Raw genomic sequence first — 19,839 nt, forward strand, 5'->3', positions numbered from 1 at the left:
CAGATGCAGCCCTATCGAACCGTGAGGCTGTCGCATGGTGCATCAAATTCTCACTCAATGTCTCAAAAAGCGACCATGCTTCATCCTCACTTTTGAGCATAAATGTGCCCCCACACGCGGCATCCACCATTTGACGGTTCTTTTCAGTAAGACCGTCATAGAAATATTGCACCAGTTGCCAGCGAGGCACCTGGTGGTGGGGATACTTGCGGAGTAGATCTTTCAATCTCTCCCATGACTCATGAAACTGTTCTCTTTCAATTTGGGAAAAACTGGTTATCGCTTTACGAAACTGGTTCGTTTTACCAATTGGGAAATATTTCTTTAAAAATTCTCTTTGCATATGTTCCCAAGTGGTAATTCGAACAGTATCTAATGATTTTAACCAACTCTTCGCTTTGTCCTTCAGAGAGAAGGGGAACAGGGTCAACCTCATCGCGTCATCTCCAAAGTTGTTGATTCGCACTGTCGAGCAAATCTCTAAAAATTCATCGAGATGACGATATGGGTCTTCATTGCTAAGGCCATAAAACGAGGGTAACATTTGGATCACACTGGCCTTTATCTCAAAATGGTTTGCTCCTACATCAGGTCTTGTGATGCAGGAGGCGGGAGTGTAAGTGTTGGGCATGAAATACTCCCTTAGAGGACGAGTAATCTGCTGATTCTCAGCCATGGTTGCAGATCTCTGGGCTCTCCTAATAAGGGACTCGGGGTCCTTAATCAGCTCTACCAGCTCAGGATCAAGTGAGCGTCGCCCTTGCATACACCTTGGAGTAGACCGGTGTAGCACACGTCCTAACTTTGGGTTTTCTACCTAACTAACGCACTAAGCGGCCAAACCACGCAAACCACAAAGCGAGTAAACTAAAAACAACAAAAACTAAACAAACACCACGCAGTTACACATAACAAAGATTATGCATAAGAAATATGAAATCTATGTGTACGGTACCAATCGTACACAGTCACCTCTAAGGGGATCCTAATAGGTGGGCTCTGCAGAAAAGTAAGCTCGTCTCTAAGATATGCACATACGTAGTTCTAAACCTAAATGCAACACAAACACTAGACAATAAAGTGAATACTAATATTACGCCGTTCCCCGACAACGGCGCCAAAAATTTGATGTTTTCTTTTAAATCGTTGTAATTTTGAAAAGATTTTTATATGAAAAACATGTGAAAACCAGACATCAAATAATAAAAACCGGTTCTCACTAGTGGATGAGACCGGGTCGAACTCAGGGAACGAGAATATATCGTATCCAAGCACACAATTCTAAACTATTCTTTATTGCTGAATTATTGAAATGTAAAATGTTTAAGAAAAGTAAAAACGACTAGCTATTACAACAAATGAATACCCTTCGCAGAGGGCGTAAAGTGCAATATTTACAAACCCAATTAAAATTCTAAGTCTAAACTGAAAAGTAAAAATCTTCTATTTTTTTTTCACTTCGTGTCATGTAGTCTCTTCTGCTCCAATCTCGTGCAATCCTGCACAATTCAAATGAACACGAGCAGTACCACAGATAGAAATAGAACTTATATGAAACAAAGTACACTTAAAAAAAATTTTTATGAAAGATATCATGAAATGAAACTGATGACAATTAAGACTATATTAAACTAATGACAATTAACGAATTACTATTAAGACTAAAAGTATTATTACAAACTAACTAACATCAAAATTTTATTTTTACTAAGTAAACTAATTACTAATTGGCTAGATATTCTAATTACAAAGTACTTGTCATTGCTAATTAGTTCAAATCAACTAATTAAGCCTAATTTCAAAACATCTAAGTAAAAGTATTAACTAATCAGCTAGTAGCATATGTTCAAAAATCAGAAATCACTAGTTTAATTCAAAACAGACAGTTAACTAATGCCAAAGATCAGTCAAACAAACTTTAAACAGTAAGCACCAAAGATTAAGAAACAACTACAATTGCTGGAAAATACTTATTTCAAAACAATTCTTTGCCGTGAGAATAAAAAAAAAAAAGCAATTAGGAAAATTTCCGGTGAATCCTTCTGTTTGCCGTGTGATTGCAGTAAGCAATTTGCAGTGTGATTTCGGTTCCCACCGTGGTTTAGGGAGCTGAACCACCAGAATTTCCAGCGAATCCTCCACCGGAACTCTCAACAGTCTACCGGAACTCTCAACATCTTTCACCGGAACTTTTCAACAGTATCCACCGGAACTCTTCAACAGCATCCACCGGAACTCTTCAACAGCCTCCACCGGAACTCTTCAACGGAAAGGCCACCGGAACTCTCAACAGTCTACCGGAACTTTTCAACAGCATCCACCGGAATTTTTCAACAGCCTCCACCGGAACTTTTCAACAGCATACCGAAACTTTTCAACAGCATCCACCGGAACTCTCAACAGTCTACCGGAAAACAGCAAATAGTTGATAATCCCCAGCAACGGCTCATACAAACCATGCTTCAATCATCGGGAGTCAAATGACATTCAATCGGATGATCGATTAAGAATTAGCCGATTCAATTCAATTAAATCAAAACTCTACAGGATTTTGATCAATTAATCAATCGGACTCTTATATTCAATCGCCAGAAAAATTGAGAATCGATCCAGATGATCGATCAAGCTTTTGTAGAAATATTGAATTCCGGCAGTAGATTTCAAGTCAGTTCCTGTAGAAATGTTGAAATCACCGATTGCTGAAACAATTTTTCTGTTTTTAATGTTTTAACTCTGATGTTTTATCAAGACTTCAGATCTAAAAAAAAAATGGAAAGGCTATAGGAGTTCTGAGTTTCATCGGCAAATTTTTTTCTTCTTTTTTTTATTTTTATTTATTTATTTTATTTAAGTAGAACCGATTCATGTAACTACAAATTAAAAATTTTATGAAACAAAACCGTAAATCAAAACATATTTCTTTTAATATGAGCTATGAATGCTTAACAGAAATCAAAAATGAAAATTCATAAAGAAGAAGAAGAAGAAGAAGAAGAAGAAGAAGAAGAAGAAGAAGAAGAAGAAGAAGAAGAAGAAAAGAAGAAGAAGAAGAAGAAGAAGAAGAAGAGAAGGATACACTTACAGACTTGGTTGGGAAGAGAGGTTGGAATCCTCTATCTTGCTTCAGCCATTGCCGGAATTCTCCACCGGAAAGAGGATGAGAAAAAGAGGGGAAAATAGGGAGAAGAAGAAGAAGAAGAGGTAAGAAGAGGTGGAGAGGAAGGGGAAGAAGAGAGGGCTTGGGCAAAAGAGAGAAGACAAGCCTCTCTTCCCCCTACGTATGATATTTATAGTTTTGAACTTTTCTCCATAAGTCCCTCTTCTTTGTAAAATTGCATTTCAAAAACCTCTCTTCAAAAAGTTATTTACAAAACAACTCAAAATGACTATGTTTTAGAAAATACAAAACTAAGTCTATTTTAACTCTAATTTTTTATGATTTTCAAAAACTAAACCACTACAATTATGTCAATCACTAAAATAAGCATTAAAATGTAAAATAAAACTATTTTTCATGCATTTTCTATTTTTTAAATCATTTTAGCACATTTACTCGAAACTAACATAAAATTGGGTTTTTAAATCATTTTCTCATGAAATCATGCATATTTTTATATGAAATATCCCTAAAATATATGCATGATCAAGTGGCAAAGTCAGGATTTGCATAGACTTCAGAGACCTCAACAAGGCAACTCCGAAGGATGACTATCCACTGCCAAACATTGATCTTCTGATTGACAGCACAGCAGGACATGCCATGTTCTCCTTCATGGATGGATATTCTGGCTACAACCAGATTAAGTTGGCCACCCGCGACCAATCAAAAACTTCCTTTACTACGCCTTGGGGCACTTTTTGCTATACAGTTATGCCTTTTGGGCTCAAGAATGCTGGAGCAACATATCAGCGGGCAATGGCCGTTATCTTTCATGATCAAATGCGCAAAATCATGGATGGGTATGTTGACGATATTCTCATAAAATCTAAATAGGGAGAAGATCACCTCGAAGCCCTTGATCAAGTCTTTAAGAGACTCATTCTTTACAAGTTAAGGCTTAACCCGCAAAAATGTGTCTTTGGAGTCGAATCAGGCAAACTGTTGGGTTTTCTTATCAGTAAAAAGGAAATTGAAGTTGACCCGGCCAAAGTCAAGGCTATCATTGATATGCCACCCCCAAAGAATCTCAAAGAATTGCGTAGCCTTCAAGGACGTATGCAGTCAATCCGGCGATTTATTTCCAATTTGGCAATGAGATGCGAACCTTTCAACCACTTACTCAGAAAAGGAGTGAAATTCGAATGGGGACCAGAGTGTCAGCAATCGTTCGTTAGAATCAAGAAGTATCTTCTCAATCCTCCAATCCTGAAGCCGCCAGAATTGGGAAAACCTCTTTTGTTATACATCTCAGTCAATCAAGTTGCATGCGGCGGATTCTTGGCGTAGTACAAAGAAGGCAGCTTGATAGAGCATGCCATTTATTACGTGAGCAAGACTTTCATAGATTATGAAAAGAGATACTCTCAAATAGAGAAAACCTGCCTAGCTCTGGTATGGATGTGTCAGAAGCTAAGACACTACCTGCTAGCATCAGAAGTCAAAATCTTGTCTAAACTCAATCCTCTCAAGTATATCTTAGAGCAACCTTTCCTCAGCGGGCGAATCACAAAATGGAAAGTTTTATTGATGCAGTATGACTTAGAATATGTCTCGCAGCAATCAATCAAAGACCAAGCAATCGCAGATCAATTGGCGGATTTTCCTTTGGCAAAAGAAGCGAAAGCCGAAGATGACTTCCCTGATGATCAAATTTGCAATATCCAGCAATCTCCAGTCTGGAATTTATTTTTCGATGGTTCTAAGAACATGGCTGGAATAGGCATTGGAATCTTATTAATCACTCCTGAGAAGGAGATGATTCCATTTTCTCTCAAGTTAGATTTTCAATGTACCCACAATATGGCTGAATATGAAGCCCTGATTCAAGGTTTAAAGATTCTACTAGACTTTAATGTTAAGAGAGTGCATGCCTACGGTGACTCATTACTCGTTGTCAATCAAGTTCGAGCCGAATGGCAAGTGAAAGATCAGAAGTTATTTCCCTATCAGAAAATTGTTTCAGCGCTTGTCCGCAATTTTGAAGAATTTCAGTTATTCCACATCAAGAGAGATTTCAATCAAGTGGCCGATAGCCTAGCCAGTTTAGGCTCCATTATGACATTCAGAAATGGAGAATCTTGTCGCTCTTTTAAAATTGGCAGACTTGACCAACCTGCTTTCATTCCAGCGGAACAGGTAAACCAGGTTGAGCAAAGGAAGAAGCCTTGGTATTACAATATCAAAACTTTCATAGAAACTGGCGAATTTCCTCCAGAACTCTCAAAGAAAGAGCAACAAGCAATCCAGCGTATGTCTACTCGATACTTCATTTTGGCCAATGTCCTCTATCGTCGTGGATTCAGCTCAGAGTATTCCACATGTTTAGATGAAGAAGAAGCCAAAGAAGTCGTGCGAGAAGCACACGAAGGCATTTGTGGTGGCCACGTCGGCTACCAAACCCTTGTCAAGCAAATCATCAGAGCAGGTTACTACTGGAAGACTATGCAACAAGACTGTTATCATTATGTGAAGAAGTGTGTACAATGTCAGATACACGCACCTTCTATTCATGCGCCAGCAACATATTTACAATCCGTTGTTTCTCTATGGCCGTTCTCCATGTGGGCCTTCGATGTCGTAGGTCCCATCACTCCTTCAGCTTCAAATGGCCACAAATACTTCCTTGCCGCAACAGAATATTTCACCAAGTGGGTAGAAGCTATCACTCTCCGCACAGTAGAAGGCGCCGACATGTGGTCTCTTTTATTCACAAGAGCATCCTTTGCCGTTTCGGCATCCCGCATGACATTGTATCAGATAACGGCAGTCATTTCAAGAATGAAAAGATGAAGACATTTTGCTCAAAGTTCAAGATCTATCACCATTTTTTCGCTCCATATTATCCTCAAGGGAATGGTCAGGCAGAGGCCACCAACAAGATTTTAATTCGTATCTTGGGGCGAACTGTGGAAACAGGCTGTGACTGCATGAGAAGATCCACGATGCACTATGGGCCTATCAGACCACCATTCGTACACCAACGAATGCTACTCCATCAGAACTGGTCTATGGAACAGAAGTAGTGTTGCCGCTACATGTTCAGAAGCCCGCTTTGAAATTTGCGTCACTGCTAGAATTACCCCTTGATCGATATCAGCAGCAGCGACTGGTACTGTTAGACTTACTCGACGAGAGAAGGCTAAAAGCAGCAGAACATGCTCAATCCTATCGCCCGAGAGTAGCCAGGCAATACGCAAAGTCAGTCATCGAAAGAAGATTCAAAGTCAATGAGTTAGTGCTTCGATCCACCGCTTATCTCAAGCATCGTCCAGGCGGCAAATGGTCACCAAATTGGGAAGGCCCATATGTTGTCAAAGAAGCATTACCCCGCAACTCATATCGGCACATCAATGTCGATGGGGTAGAATTGCCAGATCCCATTAATGCTCGACACTTGAAAAAGTTCTACACTTGAAACATTTAGTCTCCTCTTGTAATCTTCCCGTTTCCTTCAAATAATGATTCAACTTTCTTTCCTAGTTACACTGGGGCATTTTTAAAATTTTGTTCTGTATGCAGGCAGGATAAACAAATTCCTCATTTCATGCACTTGTGCATTCATGTGCATCAATTCATATTCATTTGCATTCAACTACATTAACAACAATCCAGTCAATATTGGGATTTCAACCAACAGTCCCATCACAATACCTAATGATTCAAAATTGGAAGGTAATCACCAATACTGAACCAAAACCCAGTGCTCGAACTGGTATTATTTCAAAATCCAGTGTTTAAACTGGTACATTTTCAAAATCCCGACTTTTCGAAAAATCGAGTTCCGACTCGGGTTTGTATTCAAATCATTTTCCTTTGTTGATCCGAGTTCCGACTCGTGATCTCATTATTTTGTTTGAGCTCTGACTCGAGCTCTTTATTTTCCTTTGTTGATCCGGGTTCCGACTCGAGATCTTTATACTTTACTCAAGCTGAAACCCGAGCTTGTCATTTTCTTTTGTTGATCCGAGTTCCGACTTGAGATCTCTCTATTCATTCGAGCTCAGATTCGAGCTCTCCATTGTCTTTTGTTGATCCGGGTTCCGACTCGTGATCTCTCTACATCATTCAAGCTCAGATTCGAGCTCTCCATTGTCTTTTGGTTATCCGGGTTCCGACTCGTGATCTCTCTACATCATTCGAGCTCTGGTTCGAGCTCTTCATTTTCTTTTGTTGATCTGGGTTCCGACTCGTGATCTCATTACATCATTCGAGCTCTGGTTCGAGCTCTTCATTTTTCTTTTGTTGATCCGGGTTCCGACTCGTGATCTCTGTATCTTATTCGAGCTCTGACTCGAACTCATCATTCTCCTTTGATTGATTCAAGCCATTTCGATAATCAGGGTATGTCAATCGTTCAAATTTGATATTTCGCCTTCCAAATTCCAATTTAAATTTTCAAATCAGGCAATTCTCCAATTTCGACCTTCGGGTCACCCAATTTCCAATTCTCAATTTCAATTACCAATTTCCAATTTTCGACCTCCGGGTCAATCAATTGCCAAATTTTCGACCTTCGGGTCAATCAATTTCCAATTTTCGACCCTCGGGTCAATCAATCTCAAAATTTTCGACCTTCGGGTCACCCAATTTCCAAATTTCGACCTTCGGGTCACTCAATTCACAATTTCGACCTTTTGGTCAACCAATTCTCAAATTCGACCGTTAGGTCATCCTATTTCGACCTTCGGGTCATTCCATTTCCAGCAACCAATTTTCCAATTTCCAATTTCGACCTTTGGGTCAATCAATCCCAATATCCAATTTCGATCATTTTCTCTTGCGAGAGACCCGTTTAGGGAGAGTTCGAGGGAGCTCGTTCTTTTCGTATGCTATCCAATTTGTTCACTTAGCCCCTGTTCAGGGAGAGTTTGAAGGGACTCGCGTCTTTGTGAACCGTTTGCAAAACAATTTCCAATTTCACACAAGGAACCCTTTTAAAAGGGAGAGGCTCGACGGAGACTCACTTTTCTTGTGACCCCCCAATTTCATACTAGGCAATTTTTGTCATGAAGGACCCTCTTTGCAGGGAGAGTTTGATGGACTCATTCTTTTCATGACCCAATTTTCAGACCTCACTATTATCGGCCCCCTTTCCATAAGAGAAGCCTAATATTAGGGAGCTTTGACGAAAGCTCAATTTCTCTTCGAAAGTTCGTTTTGCAAACACCTCCTCTTCAGGGAAGAGAGGAGTATTTCCCATTTCCCATTCAGGTAAGGGCTAAGCCTGAGTCTCTCTTTTTGGGGAAAAAGAGAGGAGAATTTTCGTCACAGATGTGTTGAGCCAGATTTCAAATACTCACTTTCACTAGGGATTTCAAGAAAATTTTGTCAAATTGTCAATCAAATTATTTGTTGATTTCAGAATATCTATTGCACTAATCTCTATCTCAATTTACCTTCAGCATCACTTCCAAAAGAGTGAAGCTTTTACGAAAAGAGATTCAAACTTCAAATTCTTTCTATTGGCCAACCAAAAGGATGAAGGATAAGTCCTCGATATGGCCAGAAAAGAAGATTCAATGTTATTGAAAAGTCGTAGATGATCGATATTGATCGCAGTCAATGGCGCATCTTTAAAGGCTATTCTTGTAAGGATGAGGCATTGGAAATATCCGGAGTGCTAGAAAAGAGAGAATTCACCCAAGCCCGGTCTCATCAGAATCACCTAAGCTGCAATTAAATATCCGCAAAAGGGATCTCTCACCTGTCGTCAAGATGAAGGCGAATTAGGCGAGTAGACCCCCGGGGCCAAAGAAGATTCGAAACATCTCCAAGATGACAGAGTTTGTGACGGATCCTTCTAGGGAAGGTCCAAAGCACTGTCAAGATGAAGGCAGATGCGATGAACCCCTCGACAATCCCTAAAAGGTATTTAATTCCAGCTAAAGATCTTCCAGCCAATGAGCCAATATCATCAAAGGAGGATCGAAACATCTCCAAGTTAAAGGAGTTTGTGACGTACCTTTTTCCAAAAGAGAGAAAGAGAGGAAAAAGAAAGAGAGAAAAAATCAGAACATCTCCAAAATGAAGGAGAATATAGCCAAAACACCAAAGAGCCAAAAGAGTGCAGAAAGATTATCAAGAGAGAAGCTCTCAGGATATCAAACTGCCAGATCTATCAAGAATCCTCTTTAATCTTGTGAAATTCAATTATCAATACTCTTTCATCAATTTCTTTCATAATATCAAATTCTCTTTCCTGTTCATATCAAGGAAATTGATAGTTTCCTTGATGAAGGTCAATTGTGAACAATTTGGATTTCAAGTCTCGATTCTACGAAGTGAACCTTGTTTGGAGGTAATTCTTTAGGTAGCAAAGAAAGAATATCTTTGCAACAATGTGCAACATTTTCAAAAACTTTGAATCAACAACAGAATTCTCAATATTTTGACAATATTTTCTAGCTATCCTGACGTGAAGTGAGAGCTTGATATCCGTTTTTGATCCATCCTGACACCAATTTTAAATCCCTCTTAAGGAATTGATTCCTTCCCTTCTTTGAGAGCATGAACTCTCAGACTTGCACACTTCCCGGTGTCCCCACTGTCCAACCATAGACAGTTCCATTTCGGTGCGAGGTCGAACCACCAATCATTTTCTCGCAAAAGGCAATTTCAAAAGCTAATTTTAGTCTCAGCAATGAGACGCCTAAGATCAATCCCTTTTCAAGCTTTAGGGATCCCATTTTCCTTCCTTTTGCAAAACCCCTGTCGGATTTACTGTGCAAAATCCAAGGGTTCCATCATGGTCTCTTCCTTCGAGGATTCCATTTCATTTTCCACCCGATCAGGATAAGGGTACAAACCTGAGCCTCATCCAAAGAGGTATTTCATTTTCCGCCCGATCAGGATAAGGGTACAAACCTGAGCCTCATCCAAAGAGGTATTTCATTTTCCACCCGATCAGGATAAGGGTACAAAACTGAGCCTCAAACAATGAGGTATTCCATTTTCCGCCCAATCAGGATAAGGGTACAAACCTGAATCTCATGTTATGAGATATTCCATCCCCAATCAGGTTGAGGGCCAAACCTGAGCTTCGTTCCATACGAGATATTTCTGTCCCATCCAGGTTAAGGGCATAAAAACCTGAATTTCACTCTCACAGAATGAGTATTTCCTCTTCATTCTTCGCTTCATATCTACCATGATCACCGGGCTGAATTTCTCACACCCAATCAGATCCTCCTAACTGGGGCATCTTTTTATACCCAAATTTGGAGTGTTTTCTTTGCCACTAAGCTCGGCCACAAGCCGGCTTAGTAGCAAAGAGGGGCATCTGTAAACACCCCAAATTTCCACCCACCTTCTTGACATTTCCACCAAGCTTCACATTTCGGTTCTCCAGAATCAAGGAAGGGCAAAATGGTCATTTTCCAAGATGGAACCTTGCAGAGAGTCCTAAATTCCATTCTCGAGTCTCAAGACTTCTCCATTTAGACTCAGAGGCACCCTCAAATTGCAAATTCTCAAAATCTCATGCTTAACCAAAAGTCAAAATTTTCAAATTCAAGTTCAGAATGGCAACTTTGTAGAACATATCTTTCGCATAGTATTGCACGAGCATTTCATATCATTTCACTGCACAACATGTCATTTTGAGATCTAGAACTCCTGATTTTCCAAAATTGTCAATCCAGATTTGATTTTAAAACTTTTCAAAAGTGATTTCAAAACCCTGGGTTTTAAAAATTATCAATTCTACCCATTTTACCCCCAGGACCCTGAATTACGAAAAGTTTCTCAAGAAAACAATCTGGATGGTTTTGACATTTTAGAATTTCGCCAGTTGGAAAGAGGGGGACACAATTTCAAAATTCATAAGATCCTATTTCAAATTTTTACAAAAAGACTCAGAATTTCCCTACTTCTTTCAAAATCTCGCCCCGAAGAGCCATTTTCTTTCAAACTTTTGAAATCAAGCCAAATTTGGCTTCATGTTTTCCAAAACTAGCCTATTATTGTGAAAATTCCAAAATATCTCATTTGGCTCTTATTTCAAATAAAGAACGGAGGACCCGCCTCGAGGTGGTGTCACACTCAAATTCTCGAAATTTCCCTTATTTCCAAGATAGTGCCCACTCGAAAGTGGCACCGATTTATAAAATCCTTTTATTTTGATTTAAATTTTTATAAAATACTTAGTGGGCCCACGTAGGTGGCACCCCACTAAGGCTTCTTGCCAAGAAAGGCAAAAGTTTGTTTTCTCAAAAGAGGTGGCACCACCACAACAAAATTCATTTTTTTTTTTTACTTTAGGATAGACATAGGATAGATCCTAGAATTAAGTGGTGGGCACTGAAAGGAGCTAAACAAGGAATGTTTGTAGAGCAGGTAGTTAAGGAAGTTGATTGGTGTCTCGAGGAGGATTCAGAATCAATGTGGAATAAGATAGCGGGTGGTATGAGAAAAGTAGCTAAGGAGGTATTGGGTGAGTCTAAAGGCGGTGCACCACTAGGTAAGGATACATCATGGTGGAACGAGGATGTCAAATTAGCTATTAAGGTTAAAAGAGAGTGTTATAGAAATCTAAGTAAGAGTCGTGATAATGAGAATTTGGAGAAGTATATGATAGCAAAGAAGGAAGCTAAAAAAATTGTTCGAAACGCGAGGGCTAAGGTATATAAGGAGGTTTATGACAAGTTGGATACCAAAGAAGGCGAGAAGGATATTTATAGGCTTGCAAAGATGAGAGATAGGAAATCGAAGGATTTGGGTATGGTTAGATGTATCAAAGATGAAACGCAAAGGGTTTTAGTCAAAGATGAGGAGATTAAGGAGAGATGGAAAGATTATTTTGATAAGCTATTTAATGATAGTCATGCTCAAGATCTTGGAGACTTCTCCATTCCTTTTCATGAGATGAATCGTGACTTCATGCGCAAGATTCAAAAGAAAGAAATTGCAGAGGCTTTGAAGAAAATGAAATCAAGAAGGGCAGTTGGCCCAGATGGTATACCTATCGAGGCTTGGAAATGCTTGGGAGAGAAAGGTTTAGAATGGTTGACAAATCTTTTTAACTTGATTTGGCGAACAAATAAGATGCCTAATGAGTGGAGGAAGAGTACTTTGGTGCCTTTATATAAGAATAAGGGTGATATACAAGATTGCACAAACTATCGTGGTATAAAACTCATGAGTCATACTATGAAACTTTGGGAGAGGGTGATTGAGTCTAGGTTGAGGAAGGTTGTCATGATATCGGAGAATCAATTTGGTTTTATGCCTGGAAGATCAACTATGGAAGCTATACATCTTCTTAGACAACTTATTGAAAGATATAGAGAGAGGAACAAAGATTTGCATATGGTTTTTATTGATTTAGAGAAGGCATACGATAGAGTACCTAGGGACGTTCTCTGGTGGACAATGATGAAGAAAGGTGTTTCTCTCAAGTACATTAGTATAATTAAAGATATGTATGAAGGAGTAGTAACCAATGTCCGCACTTGTGGAGGGGTGACAACCAATTTTCCGATAACGGTTGGGTTACATCAAGGATCTGCTTTAAGCCCTTTCCTATTTGCGATAGTGATGGATGAGCTTACGAGATCAATTCAAGAAAATATACCGTGGTGTATGTTGTTTGCTGATGATATTGTTTTGATTGATGAGTCTAGAGCTGGGGTTAATGCTAAGTTAGAATTATGGAGACAGACATTGGAAGCTAGAGGTTTTAAGTTGAGTAAGAGTAAGACTGAATATATGGAATGTCGGTTTAGTAAGCAACGAAGTAGTGATGGGAGTGTAGTGAAGCTTGGTGAGCAAGATATACCGGTGAATGATTATTTCAAATATTTGGGATCCATCATTCAAAAGTATGGAGAAATTGATGGAGATGTAAATCATAGGATAAAGGTTGGGTGGATGAAATGGAAAAGTGCTACTGGAGTGCTGTGCGATCGTAGAATGCCATTGCGATTGAAGGGAAAGTTTTATAGGACGACTATTAGACCCGCTTTACTTTATGGTACGGAATGTTGGGCTGCCAAGAGACATCATATTCAAAAAATGAGTGTAGCTGAGATGCGGATGCTTAGATGGATGTGTGGAAATACAATAAAAGATAAGATTCGGAACGAAGAGATACGTAAGAAGGTAGGTGTTGCACCCATTGAAAATAAGATGCGAGAGAATCGTTTACGGTGGTTTGGACATATTCGGCGAAGGCCTAATGATGCTCCAGTTAGAAGGTTGGAGAAATGGGAAAATATATTAGTTAAAAGAGGTCGGGGTAGGCCTAGGAAGACTTGGATGGAGATGATAGGAAAGGATATGAATGCTTTGAACCTCACCGAGGACATGGCGTTGGATAGAAATGATTGGAGGAAAAGGATTCATGTGGAAGACCCAAAATGAATTTCTTTTTTGGTTCATATCGCTGACCCCAATTGTTTTGGGATGAAGGCGTAGTTGTTGTTGTTGTTGTTGTTGTTGTACTTTTCAGCCCCAAGAGGAAGCCACCGTGAAAACCCTACCAAAAAAATTTCACCTTACCTAAGCTTAAAATGCTAGCTGAAGAATAGGAGTCGCCCCCTCTCAAAACGGCGACCCCCCCCCCCCCCTTTTCAAGAGGATTTCAAAAATTTTTGAAAGTTGGTTTGTTGAAAGCTATCAAGCTCGGCTAAAAAGAGGGGAAAAAGGAGGGATTTTACAAGGGTCGGCTATTAAAGAAAGAGGGAGGCCCAGCAAGGAGGGGATCAGCGATTTCATTGAACCTCAGCCATCTCTTGCTCAAGGAGTGCCTGTTCTCATCTTCTTCAACCCATCAATCGGCAGGAGGCCGACTGCAACCCTCACTTGGTTCTCTTTTGTTTGTTGGGACCCCCCTTTCATCACGTTGCCTTCTCCCTTCCAGCAAAAGAGAAGACCAGCCATCTTCAGTCCGGCCCAGTAGGAGATTCAACTCACCCTGTGAGAAGCACGTCTTCAGCATCTGCCAACTCAAGGTAATGCCCCCTTTTTATACCTACATTTGTGAGGATTAGGCACCGCGCAATGACATCTGCAATGCAAAACTTGTGACAACAAGGGGTATGGCTTACAACTTGGGTTTCCTAATGCACCTGGATTCGATGATGCCCCTTCAATGGCATTCACATTCCAGCATAACCCCAAAATCGTCATCCTTCTTTCTGCCTGAAGAGCCTGTGCATAATTCATCTCAGCATTGTTTAAAAAAATCGTCATTTTCGCATTTTTTTTTTTGGTCTTGGCATCATTCATCCCAGCCCCTAAAATGTTTTCAGATGATCTCCGTTGCCATTCGTGACCGGCACATCTGAATCACGTTATTGCACATCTGTTAACCTTCTAAATTTTTTTTTTTTATGGAAATGATATCAGTGGGTGTCGTTCTCGTTCTCCTTTAGGCAGCCCGATTGTTCCCCATGTATTCCTATATAGTATTACTTACTATAACTTCTCTGCATTTCAAAATTTTCATTTTCATTTTTTTTTCTTCGGTTTGTTTTGAAAGCACACGCATGTCATAGCCTCATGCGATGCCCTTTGGAGCTATCGTACAGAAAATAGCACCCTGAACCCAGGTGCAACATCGAAGTTTGATATAGACCCTACATTTCACGTTAACATAAGCCCTTACTCTGTTTTTTTCTCTTCTCTGGACATTTCGTTTCTTTCTAAGTTAACTGCAGGATGTTTAACTTCTGTCATTTTCCCCTATCGTAAGCATACAGTCCCCATCTGCATTCTGGTTGTGGATCTTTCATGTGGGAAGGCAATTGTCACAGGCTATTGCTTTGTTGATTAGAGCCTCAGGAATGAGTATGAAGCCATACTGGTCGATGGCATAATGTATCTGAAAAGGCTATGTGAAATCCAAACGCAGTGAATGGCTGTAAATTTTCTTTTGCAGAAATCAGTCCTTAATTCTTTTTACTGCTATTCAATCCATTTACTGTCCTGAATTTTTTTTTTTCTTTTGTGATGCCACCTTTTAATGTAATATGGCGCACCAGCTGGGTCATAGCATCCATATGGATCAAGCCAAAGCATTTTGGTTCCAACACTGTGACGAACTACCCAGTAAAATCACAAAACATACCTCCATCACATGTTTACCTCATCCAGCGTGGGTAGTCTCTGTGTAGGGACAAATTAACATCTGTCCATACTTTGTATATATACAGCTCGTCCTGCTATTGTGGTGCTGTAGCCATTACTTTTGCATATTCAAAATATCGTTTCTATGTTGAAACATCCTGTGACACAGGTTATAGCTCTTTGTATATCTTTGAGCTTATTTAGCTTTAAGTGTTGTCTTAGATAGTTTGCATTTTCCTTCAGCTATGCCTATTAGCTGCAGCTTATTTAACTTTAAGTGTTTGTCTTAGATAGTTTGCATTTTCCTTCAGCTATGCATGTTAGCTGTAGCTTATTTATCTTTAACCATGTGTCTTAGATAGTTTGTACTTTTCCTTAGCTATGCATATTATCTGTAGTCTTGCTTGTTTTAGCTGTTGTCTTATATATAGCTGGCATTTTCTTTTAGCCAGGTCTTGGCTGCGGTTTGCTTGTTTAACTGTTTATCTTAGACACGGTTTGCCAACCTTTTTTTTTAGCAGTCCATATTAGGTACAGTTCGCATGTTGTAGTCACTCATATTAGATGAAGCTCATATCTTTTCAACAGTTTATATTAGATATAACCCATTTTTTATTATATATATACATATATTTTGCCTCTTATGCTTCATCAATGCCCCTATTCAATATCATATGTCGTGTTCTGTGTCCATTGTATATATATATGTATACTTTCTTTTTCTTTTTTTAGGCAACAACCTTCATCTCATATTATGAGCCTTTAGCCACTTACATGTATAGGTTCCTTAGTTAGTCCCAATATGAATCTTAGATTTTTTTTTTTATCTATATATCCTATTCATTTCATTTTCATCAAGTAGTGCACTTTCGTTATGATCCACATGTAATTCCTTGCATATTGTCGTCAACATGAGATTTTCAATTTCCCGATGGTATGGCATATTTTTTTTTGTGCCGACTCTCATTTGCAAAGAAGAAGCGTAAGGAGCGGAAGATGTGACTTTTATTAGCTTTCTATGTATATTTTTATTTATGTCAGAGATGTAATAGTTAAATTTGGAATAATATTTACTTTTACTGCTTAGACTAGGATGCATATCATATAGTTTAAATTCCTGCAATAGCATGCTTATATGATTCATGCATTTTATTCCAAAAGTACTATGGATGTTCACGAATGGCACGTGCACCAACTCTTAGGGAGTTGATGGACTCGGTAGAATCCATATTTACGGCCCTAGTCGGGATATGGACGAGACCCAGATCCATCATCTTTCTACTAGTCACATTGAGCCTACACTCTTAGGCTATCTTAAAATGCACATCATATTTCAAACTTTTCAAAATATTGTGCATTGAATCAATTAAACTCTAAACATATTCATGGCCACAGTCAGGATATGTGAAGGATTTATTTTGACTTAATGCACATTTTTCCCACCAATTCCTCAGAAAATCTTTTCAATGTGCATTCATTCACTCATGTCATTCGCATCATGAGATGATTGGTTTTCCTACGATTTTCTTAAGAAAACTTCATTCTCAAAGAAATCGATTTCTCAAAAAACTCTGAGAATTTTTCAAAATTGGTTTTCTCAAGTCGAGTTTTTCCACAGTTTTCCATGGAAAAGGTTATTTTCTTAAGATTTTCAAAAAGAAATTTTCAATCCTCCCCAAAGATCTAAATCGATTTCCAAGTATTTCAAGGTTAAGATTCTCAGGATTTCAACTTCCCAAGTTTCGATTTTCCTTTTCCACAAGGGCTTTCCAATGAATTTCCATCATTTTCCTAAGAAAATTCTGAAAGTCCAAGTTTTCCTAAGAAGGGTTTCCCTTTTCAAATGTTCATCCTTTTCTCAAGAATCACCTCCATTTTCCTAGGATTTTCAACTATTCATGATTTTCCATACATCTTTATGAACTTTCCCGTGATTTCAAAAACCATTTTCTTCTGAGTTTTCTGAGAAATTGACTTTCCTCTTTTTCCTGAGAGATTCTTTTCAACTCCAAATATTTTCCAAGCATACATCATGTTTTTCTAACTTACATTTTCCAAAATCTCATAGCACATGCCTGAATTCTCTGTGCATTTAGGATAGAACCTAATTTCGATGATTTAACCAAGTCAAGCACAATTTTGGTCCTTGGTTCGATTACCCCTGTTAAAGGCGGCAGGAACGGTCGAACCTCGTACCGACAGGTCGAGCCCCATCCCATGGATTTTCCCGCAATTTTCAAAACGGAGGCGAGTATTTCAAAACATTTTCCCAAAATCCGGTCAAGTTTGAATCGCGAAAGCGTTTCCTTCTCTCTCTCTTCCGCAAGGAAAGGGAAGGTGGGGAAAAATTTCGCGACGATAACAATCACCCAATCACTTAATTAACTAGGTCACAGGAATAGGGTCCTGTGTGTGGGCACATCCTCTAGGGGAAAGCATCATATCTTTTAACAACCAATTTAGGGGTTTTCATTTTTGTCTGAAGATCCACATGAAAGATAGTAGTTAGAAGATGGTGGGTTCAAATTATCTAGAATCAACATCAAGCAACAATCCGAGCTGTAGTATTTCAAGTATGTAGCCATAAAACGAAGCTACCAGGTAAGCAGAATTATCACACTTATCACGATGCGATTTCTGACTTGTTGACAGTGGTAGTCTGTCAGACTCTCATGACATGTATAGGCAACCAGGTATACCAAGAACATGCAAATTTTAGGCGTGTAAGCACCAATCACTTTCTTGATGTTTCAGCATTATTAGGAGAATGGTTAACATGTTATTGTTAAACAGGGATGCTCAGATATGAGATCACAAGGTGCGATCGATCGTGGTTAAATAGGGATGAAATCTCAAATGCTGCAGCAACCATAAGATGCAATGTCGATGTTCAAAAAGAGAGACAAAACAAAAGGTTAGCGATGCTTCCTGTACATGAATGATCAACAAAGAAAGAAGTAGCCAGAATGTACAATAAGCAACAATTAATGAAAGGAAATTGAAATAGAACTAGCAAACACCAGCCTGGTACTGAAACCACACACAAGCTAAGAGGGAAAATACAGAGCTAAAACCATTAAAAATGGGTAAATCAACGATGAGGCAAATACAACGCCTAATTGATATGCAAAAAACAAAAATGCGGATAAAAAGAGAGGCATCGTGAAAGGAATGTGTGCAGATTGTGCTAAGTTAACATTATAAAAGCAAAATGAGAGCTGATGAGGGAAATAAAAGCACAAGATCGAAGATAATGAAGGAATCGTGTTGAAGTTAAATTGATAATCATGTGTTAACCCAAAACAGCCACGATAACTACAGGATTTTCAAAGGTAAAATAACGTATTCGCAACAACAAGAAAGAAGATGAACATTAGACATTATCAAACGAGAAACCAACTGTAAACAGACCTTTAAACAGAAAATAGAGAATGGGAGTAAGAAATCAGAAATATGAACAAGGGATCAAGGTAAAGAAAAAAGGGAAAAAAAATGAAAAATAGCAGAAAATGTTGGAGTTCTAAGACTCCATTGATATCGCACTGGAGTAGATCGACATTGCCATAGGCAATCCAACGCTACCCACTGTGCTTTAAAGGGAAAAAAAATCCAAATGAAGGGAAGAAGGGTACTTACTTGTAGTTGCTGAAGTTTCGGAGCGGTTGATTCCCCTTAGTCAGGTGGAAGAGGACCAAGTAACTAAGAAGAAGAGGAAAGGGGGGAGAAATGAAGAAGAAGATTGAGAAGAAGAAGCTACGATAGGGTGAAGGCCATCGTGAAGGAGGAAATGGGGAGGTGAAGACGGTTGAAGGAATGAGATCCCCTGTGTGCTTATTTTAAAGGGGGAGAAGGAAGGTTCGAGAGAGACGATTTGGTTGGAGATGAGCGGAGGAGGAAGAGGGTGCGCGATGGAGGAATCGGCGGATGAGAGAGCTTCTGAGAGAGAGACATCTCCTGAGAAAATCGATTTAGGGTTTTCTCTCTTTTTTTCTTTTTTTCAAGCATACCCTTCAATTTTATCAAAATTTTTAAAATGAGGCTCCTTTATAAGAATTTTTCAAAAAGATAGATTTTAGCAAAGACATTTTTCAAAAAGGTGGTCTTTAAGAGCTTATTATTTTTTTTTCTTGAAATTTTCTACATTTTTTTTTATATTTTTGAAGAATAAAAACTCTAGAACTAGGGAAAATGAGAGATTAAAAACTATTTTAGGATTTTCTTTAAGAAATATTTACAAAAAGAGGGATTTTCTGAGAATTCGGGCTTTTATTTTTGAAACTTTTTCGGAAAAGGGCTTTTTGAATCTGATTCGGATCAAAACTGGGTCAGAGATAAGACTTTGAGTCCAAATTCTAGCGAATCCAAGGAATGAATGAAATTTTTGGTTAAAAATTGACCCGATTACTCAGAAGTTGGAGGTCATGGGCAAAAAGAGAATTTTTTAGATTTTTTGGAAAATTTGGGGTGTTCACACCAATGCCGTTCTCAATTAAACCAATGTCATTCTTAGGCTGAATCCCTACCGAACCCATGTTGTTCCTAGTGAATCAATGATATTCTTGGTTAAACCAATTCGAGTTCCGACTCGAAATTTCTTTCCTTTAAATTATAAT

This window comes from Nuphar pumila, chromosome 13 (assembly GCF_984573655.1).
Source record: "Nuphar pumila chromosome 13, dmNupPumi1.hap1.1, whole genome shotgun sequence".
Classification (NCBI taxonomy): Eukaryota; Viridiplantae; Streptophyta; class Magnoliopsida; order Nymphaeales; family Nymphaeaceae; genus Nuphar; species Nuphar pumila.